This window comes from Anastrepha ludens, chromosome 4 (assembly GCF_028408465.1).
Source record: "Anastrepha ludens isolate Willacy chromosome 4, idAnaLude1.1, whole genome shotgun sequence".
NCBI classification, from domain to species: Eukaryota; Metazoa; Arthropoda; class Insecta; order Diptera; family Tephritidae; genus Anastrepha; species Anastrepha ludens.
In genome coordinates, this window is record NC_071500.1 from 57,518,130 (window position 1) to 57,526,964 (window position 8,835).

At 37.1% G+C, this 8,835-nt stretch overlaps 1 protein-coding gene across 2 annotated transcripts in view; it reads left to right on the plus strand.

The window, feature by feature from the left end:
• The window catches only part of LOC128862483 (uncharacterized), a 27,843-nt gene extending 20,397 nt beyond the window's left edge, over nucleotides 1-7,446 (plus strand). For both annotated transcript variants that reach the window (XR_008454486.1, XM_054101139.1), the window contains one exon: nucleotides 359-7,446. The gene's annotated coding sequence lies outside the window, so the exon portion shown is untranslated. The remainder of the gene's footprint in view (nucleotides 1-358) is intronic.
• The last annotated feature ends 1,389 nt before the right edge of the window (nucleotides 7,447-8,835 follow it).

Below are 8,835 nucleotides of genomic sequence, written 5' to 3' on the forward strand. Positions count from 1 at the left end.
ACATTAAATTTGTGTGCATAAGTGGAACATACTTTGTCCGTATTGTTGGCCTGTATGTATGCAATTTAACAAGAATAAATGAGATGGCGCTAGTTACTTTGTTTAAGTTGCCGTAGATAGTGTATGTAATACCCGCTAAGTACCTGAAAAATAGGCCTTGATTCATATTGAATTTTAATGTTCCTAGATAGTGCAATAAGGATGTAAAAAATATTTTAATCTTTGAATATTTATACTAATTATAAAGAACTGATTTACGAAAAGAATAAACAAGAATATAGATTGATAAAAAGAATATAGTGCAAAATTTATTTTCAATCTTTTAAAATCACACCATAAATGCAATTTTGTTTTACAGTTCGTTTTTTGGCGATAATGACGTATGACGTGAATACAGTCAGTAAAAGTGAGGTATTCGATACAACAACAGTGGGTGAGCTAAAACAATGAAATGAAAAATTCTACACAAATTGCTGTGGTTGGTGTTACTTCGGATCTATCCGGAATGTGAAAGTGGCGGAAGCGACGGTATGAGCTCATTGATGTGCTATAGATTTCGTTAGTCTGGTCTGTTGTATAAATAATGCAAGCTACACTAAGCTGACGTCGTGGAAAAACTAGCAGCAAAGTATTTGCATCTGTGACATCTGTAGTAAGCCATACTCGTCTATTAACCACGGCAGTCAAACAACGCAGAACACGATGATTATCAAAAAATAAATCATGTGGAATTTTACGGGGATTATAATAGCTATCAACTGACGTGGTTGCGAATGGTATTTTCCAAATATTTTCGAAGAAAACAACCTTTAATTTTTCAGCTATACCAAACAGTTGAACGTGCCTGTTGGTATTAAAAACAAAAACAAAAAGGGAGTGATTTCAAATGTGATGAGGCAGACGAGCCAAAGAGATTTTAGAGAGACTCTGGCCCGGAGGCTTTAAAAAAGATTGTTTTCAGAAATCGGGTCGTATATATTGAGAAAGATTGACGTAAGCCAAATGGATTTCCTTTTCCGATATTTACCGTTACAGAGTCAGCCGTAATTTTTCCTTCTGTCCTTAATTATGAAGATAATACTCCTAGCGCTGGTTAAAGAGATGTCTTGCGTGTCTATCGTTTCGTTTCTTTTTTGTTTTTGTCGTTCTTGGTTTTTTTTTTCTCTTTACGATTTTGTTACAGCGATACGACGCAGTTGATCAGTTCCTGTGTGTATCGATTGGCCATTAATTTCATCATACTAATGTCTACAAACACCGAAATTCCAAGAGTTTGGTATCTGAATATTTCTGGCAAATAGCATTGGGACTGTTCGTTCAAGTCTGATAGACGATCGTTGTTGACCATCTCTAAGCAGAGTAAAGTTATAAAACTGCAAGAACAGATGGGATTGAGTATTAAATCATAGAAAACATATAGTTGCTTCTCATTTAGAGAAAAATGAGCAAACTAGACACTCTCTTTCCGTTTTGCAGCGATACATTGCAGTTAATACACCTGTGATTATCCTGACGGTAAAAATTGCAGTGACGTGGACAGTTAGAACCGCTACAAACGTTAAAGGCGACGAAGTGGTGAGGTTAGGTCCAACCTATCTTAAACTAATTTATACCATTACAGCATCAAGAAAGGGAATCCAATACATAATCAGCCACAAATTATAGATCTGCAAAGAAAACGCATCGAAGTAGTATCAACGGGTACTTTTGCTTAGACTTTTTTTTTTTTAGCGATGCGACACAGTTGAACGTTCCTGTGCGTATCTAAATGCATCTGTTAACAACGTGAAGTTTTACTAAATTGCGCAGCAACTACCAGCGGAATATTAGAAAATATTGAGAGCAACACTGTTTCGATCTTATTCGATTGTAAGGCCAATTGATATTTTCTCTTAACTAATGCCTAATTTATAGGAAGCCATGTCACAATTGATCGTGCCTGAGTAAACATAAAAATTACCGGAAAGACGCAATAAGTTCAGGAAGTTATGGCGTATTTACCATCGACACCTTTTAACACATTGGGAGCAACCAACTTTGTTTCTACCCTTTACGATTGTAAGGCGATATGAAATTTTCCTTTCACTAATTGGTAATTTATAGGAAACGATGCGGCAGAGTTGAGCATTGCCCGTATTTAAATTCATCTTAAAAATGGCGAGGTTTAGAAAGTGTCCCATACTTTCCATCAACACCATAAGCACAATGAGAGCATCTCTAAATTTTTTTTCGATAACATACCATTGTAAGGCCAAATACAATTTTCTTTTGACTAACGCATAATTTGTAGATGTAAATATCGTCGACCTTGAGCACAAATCTAGCCGCAAGGGCCTAACTTAAAGTACACCATTGGGATACCTGACTATCTATGGATAAGCTTGCAAAAACAACAAAGAATGCAACAAAATGTATAAAAATGGCAAAAGGGAATCGTGCCAAAATAATACCAGATGAGCAGTGTTTATCGGAGGTTAGGTAGATTCTAATACCTACGGTCACAATATTTTTCAGTTATTTCAACGAAAAATTGAAGAAAAGACCAGAAATTGTAGCCCCTACTACCTAAGCGATTTCGGTTCGAATGGAAAAGTGATGCAGTGTGCTTTTTTTAAATCTCAAGTACCATCTGTTAAATATATATTTCTATCGTTTATATCTTGAATTGTATTGTGAACAATCCAAAAGAGAAGCAGTTTTCCATATTTTGCAGCGGTACGACGTAGTTGATCGGTGCCTACGTGTACCTAAATGTTAGCAGCTTTAAGGTCCTTAAATTCTCGATTGGTATTTGTGCTCCAAAGAAGCCTTGTATTTTAAACGCCACGTAAAAAAGATATGCCAACAAAGAGTAAGGTATCATTCCTTATGTGAAATTAATCAATTTCTTGTAGAATTCAAAGTTCATCCACAAGTGCTTTATGTGTGACGGATCACTAAGCAATTATTGTGCGCAACAGTACATCAGATAAAAGATATAATTTTTTCCCAACTTGGAATGTAAAATTGCAAAAACCAATTCTGAAATTTGAGATTTCAAAGACACAGTTATATTTCCGAACTTTTTTCCAGAAATTTTACCGAGCTGCAACTCGGCATTTAAACGGTTTTACTTTTTTGGCAATAAGGGAATCATGCCAACAACAGGTGCGAGCAGCAAAATACTTAATCTATGCGGCGGCGGCCATACTTCTATTAAGAGAAGAGGTTAGGAATACATCTTTGTGCAACGAAAGCAAGCGGTATTCATAATTTTACCATTTTAAATACGAATTGACCATCGAGTTTGGAGAATCTGCATTTTTGAAAATTTGTCTTGATAATTTTTTTTTTCTCGAAAACGTACGATTTTTTCATTATAATTTATAGCGATATATCGCAGTTGATCGGTGCCTGCGAATATCACATCTGTGAACTGGCTATAGGGAATCAAGCCATACGACACTCGGTTACAACGCACCCTTCGCGAACTCGCATCGACGAATAAATTTATTATGAGTAACGGAAGATGACCAAAGTGAGAATCCAACTATGACCTGAGTTCAAGCAGTTGTTATTTATTCTACTTTGCCTGGTAAAATGTAAACCCCTCAAATGAGAAAAAATATCCACATAACTTTACAATTTTACTTTCCTCGAGCAAAAAAGCGCACAAAACCATCGAAAAAATAGTTTATTTATTACAGCGATATGATGCAGTTGAACTGTGCCTGTACATATCTTTTATGTGAAGTCTCAAATTGGTCGAGTCACAACAAACCTGACGTGATCTAAAACCATCAAAGAGCACACTGAGCAACTAACTACTTTATTTGAGTGTTGACTCAATGGAAATTTGGGAAACTGAAGGTGCTTTGTATATGAAGCTTTCCACTTAAAATTTTATTTACAGTTTCACGATATTTGCCCATTTTATTGAAATCTGCAAGGGAATTTATCATTAGCGGCGCAGATATCTGCATCATAAGTATGGAGCGTAGCAACACCCCACACTTAGCAATAGATTTAACGAACTTGCCGAAAGCTCTCACTCGGCTATAACCCAATTAAGGAACCTGGTCGCAGTCTCGTGTCTGTCTCTTCAAATATGAGGTCATTACATGAAATATGCCAATACATTTAAATAGTCTATTTGCAGTATAAATATTGTGATGCGGTTGAATGTAATTGTATGGGATTGCATCTTTGCCACGAAGATCAAGCGAAAGATATTTCTGGCGGCATTGCACGCATCCAGATGATCGTTAAAGGGAATCGAACGATACAACTAGAAGTGGCCGTCCATATAAATATCTCGTTAACTCCAATAACGCCTGCATCAGTTTTGTTTTAATTGTGCCTTTTTCATCTAGTAACTTGCGTTTGTGCGGTTAGTCACATTTCACTGCATCGTTGGTTCTCTACTTTGTTCGTTTATGTGCGAATCCGTACGAGTCGCCGCTCTGCCTGCCCCCTGGTATTGAGCAATGGCACGGAGAGCTCTGAAGAATCTGGCCCTGAGTTGGGCGAAGAAATGTTTCGAAAGGGAATCAAAGAAACACGCGTAAGACTTGTTACGGTTCGTTCTATTAGCATAAACTTGTATATTTACAGGTCATCTGTGACTAACAAGTCATAAAATTGACTTCACTGCATGTAATTCCATCTAACGGTGTTCGAGATGTCTTAATGAGCAGGTTAAATAGGCGAACAATGGCCACAGCTTATCTTGTTAACATATTAAATATGTGCTACTACCTATTCTTGCATATTAGTGTACTATATGTTGAAAATTTTAATAGCCAAATTTTTGAAATCGTTATAAAAACGAATAGTCTTGTTAAAATAACTTCTGTCAATACACCGTAAAGAGAATTGTTGCCAAAGTCAATCAAGTTAAAAATTTTAGTTAAAATAGATAAATATAACCGAATAAATTATATTCCGAAGAGGAAAAGAAATTATATGAAGAACAATTGTAAGATGTAGTAGAAAAATCAGTACCTATGCCTAGTGCATAAACTACTAAATGGAAAAAATGTAAATGCTAATCAATTTAAAAAGATGATTGAAGTTCCATCCTCTGTTGGCAAAAAATGCTCACATATTGCGACAATTCGTATTATTGATGTGAAATATCGCAATTCCTTTGCATTGTAATATTAAAATATTTAATTTGAATTGTAAATTCATTCCATATGCAATTTTCAATGTTCTTACCTTGTAATTTGACATGTAAAATTCCCAAGAAAATGTAATTTGTTAGATGGTTTAACTGATTTGCGTAGCACACGACACAAACCAGTAAGAACTTATTCCATGTAAAATTTAACATCATGTTATTTGATATGTAATGATACTTTAGAACATATAATCCTTTGATATATTAACTGAATTGGCATAAGGCACATGCTGTTACAAAATCAAGCGTTTGTTGGTGACCAGTGAGTGAAAGATGGCATTTAGTCTTACAATCAGTCTTGCCGTGTGATGCAGCGCAGTATCATTTTGGGAGCAGAGGGATTTGCGTCTGATCAAATTGGGTGATTCTAACTACACAACTTACATTCAGAGCAAGAGCGAAAAAACAGGAGAGAGGGAGATCAAGATAAGCATAGTTTCATATAGGGAAAACATCAAAATCGACTGTTCGATTCCGGATATTGACTTAATTTTAAAGATACTACGCGAAAGATCCTATTCTTTAAAATCATTTGGCCGTACCGACTATGACGCATGGCATGTGCTCTAAGTGCTTTATAAAGTCCTACATTCGAATTCCATCCTTAAAAATACATGAGCGGTACACGCATCTTTTGCAAATCAGCAGAGCTTCAGACGGTGGGTTCTACGTTGCCGGAAGGGCCCGGATTCATATCGGGGCAAGGACTTTCACTCCAGCAGCATTTCCCAAACATTTATAGGGAGTGCTTATGCTGTTACAACAACAACCACCGCAGTCTCGTCCGACATCGTTCGTATTGGTCGGATGTTCACATGTATATCCATCTAGCGTCCTATGGCTACTTCACTGCAAGCATGCACGCACGCACGCATATTTACAACAATACCACCGTTTTTTTTTTTTTAATCCGGCCGGAGTTTAAACCAATAGTACAGCAACCAGAAATTCTGCCTTCACCTTGTGGGGATACTTGTATCTACGATGATGCTGAATCGATTAAATTACATTCTAATTCCTGATAAGCCATTCTCGTCCATTTTCAAGACGTATACTTCGTATTCTGTCGTTTATACATCGTCCGGATTGTATAACTGCGTCGAGTCACAATGCGAGTAAATTCTTGGAAAGATTTTGGCTTCACAAGTGGTGGTCAATTGTGTGCTGAGCTGTGCGTTCTCTTGCAAAGGCAGGGGCTGCGGCGGCGGCGGCATGTATTGCTTTGCAGAAAGTATGAGGACAAACTATCAATTTGCTTGCTCAACCAATCATCTTTGTTTATTACTACTGGGAAATCCTTAATCCTGACAATCACTACACGAAAGTATGGGGCTTTTGTATGTTTGGTGCTCATCTTCATCATTCCTTAATCCATCACTTTGATTTGGAGAGACAGAGAGAAGGCAATCCCTGCAACCCTATAAATCTTCTAAGTAACTTATTCTGGGACGTCAGTTCTGTTTCATTCGCTCCGAGGAAATCGTCTTTAATGGGAAGGCAGAAATTCAATTAGTAAACTTAAAACATCGATAATCTACAAGCATTGACCGCGGCGAGGGATATAAAGTATTGACGGCGGCGTGGGATACTAAGTATTGACGGCAGCGTGGGATACCAAATTTTGACGGCGGCGCGGGATACCAAGTATTGACAGCAGCGTGGGATACCAAGTGTTGACAGCAGCGTGGGAGCTACCAGCAGTTCATCGTGGGGTTGTCAATTTTATTTCTTCGAGGGATTAGTGTAGACTGCGGCGTGGGAAACTATGTTGAGACGGCGGCGTGGGATACCAAGTATTGACTGCGGCGTGGGATACCAAGTGTTGACGGCTGCGTGGGATCCAAATATTGACGGCGGCGAGGGATGCTAAGAGTTGACGGCTGCGTGGGATACCTTTCTGGGACGGCGGCGTGGGAAGCCTCTTCGATGGACTTATCAACAGCTTATTTTACTGTGTTTGTACTGCCTACTGTTTCGTATCCCATTTTTCCCGTTATCCTTTACGATGCAAATTCGTTATATAGGGCAATATCTGAGTGAATCGACGCTTTTTTGTTTTACTTATTGCCCAACATTTATCTTGTTAAGAAAGCAGATAAGGTTGTAGCAGTCTTGTTTTCGAACTAAGTTCCTTTAAAATCTGCGATTACTTTTAAAAGTAAGTCACTAAGATGGGGACCAATATAATAACCACGAAGCAAATTGTGTAGAATTTGTAGGCAGGGTTTTCAAACTTGAATTTGTATTTTATTTAAATAAATGTATAATGTTTTTTGAAAAAAGTATGCAAAGCGCTTTAAATAATTTGTGGAATAAACTGGATTTGACGTAGAAGAAATGAATGAGAATTTTATTGGGGTCTCGACGGTTATGGGGGTTATATATGTAAGTATGGACGTGTTCGAGCTTAATTTATTTGGTAAGTGGAGTATGCCCACATTTGAAAGAAAACTCCAGGAGTGTGCCCTGTGCGCTAGGTGTACGGGTATGTTCAACAATGCATTATAATGCGCAACATACCATTTCAGAGTGAGCAGTGCGTTCAAAAATGCAAATATGGCAGTACTGCAAATGCAACACGTTCTTAAACGTCATTTTTGTATCAAAAGTCGTGCATTATTTGCAGCAAAAATTTTCGCACTGCCAATAAATACGCTAGTACAATGTCTGATGAAAAGTGGGACCAATTCATTCGAAAATGAGAATAAAATACATATATCCCCGGGAAACGATTTTATTGTTTCAAAAAAAGACTTAGGCCCCTATTATGAGTTGCATTCGATCTTCGATATTCGTTGGTTGTCGAAGATCGAAAATCGAATGTCAATTTGGTATTATAAGCGGTGCAACGCTGTCGAAATTTTCGTTGTTTGCCGAATTTAGAGTCGAATGCAATTTTGCTTTCGATTGTGTAGCGTATTGTGGGAAAACTTGTTAGAGTGTAAGTTGTTTGCGATTATTTATGGTTTTATAGTAACCAAATAATAAATATATACTAATTTTGTTAATTTTATGCAGGTCGAAAGTCGTGAGTACCAAACAACAATTAAAAAGGCGAATCCACAATTCGCAAAAGGGATTTGCACCAAACTTCAAGCAGCAAAAAAATGGGAGGAATTTACAACGGAGCTGAATTGCTTGGGACCACCAGTGAGAACGGCAGCAAAATGGATTAATCTTAATAATGGTTTTTATTTGTGATGTTTATAGAAATACATTTTTATTTTCCCTTGGTAGGTATGGGCTGAAATACGTAGAGGAACTGAAATACATATTTTTTTCGAATGACGAATAATTGAATAAAGATAATTTATAACAAAAATAAAACAGAAACTGTGGCGTAAAGGTTTCTATTTAATACTTTTTAGATTTTTTTCTATAATATTCTCAAAATTTCATTTCTTATGTTTTCTACTTCTCCGTTATTTTACTCCACTTCAATATCTTCAGCACAGTGGGTTGAGCAAGTCCTAGCATACCTTCATTACCAATACTCAATTGGTACGATCCCTGAGCACAAAATCGCAGAACTGTGGCTAGCTTTAAAATATTTGGAATGGATTTGGCTCGGGTGAACTGCTGCAACTGGTTTTCTGTACTGGACAGTAGGTTCATAAACGCCTCTTTAGATAATCTAAAGTTCTATAAAAATCTGTAAGGAAATTTCTGTAATA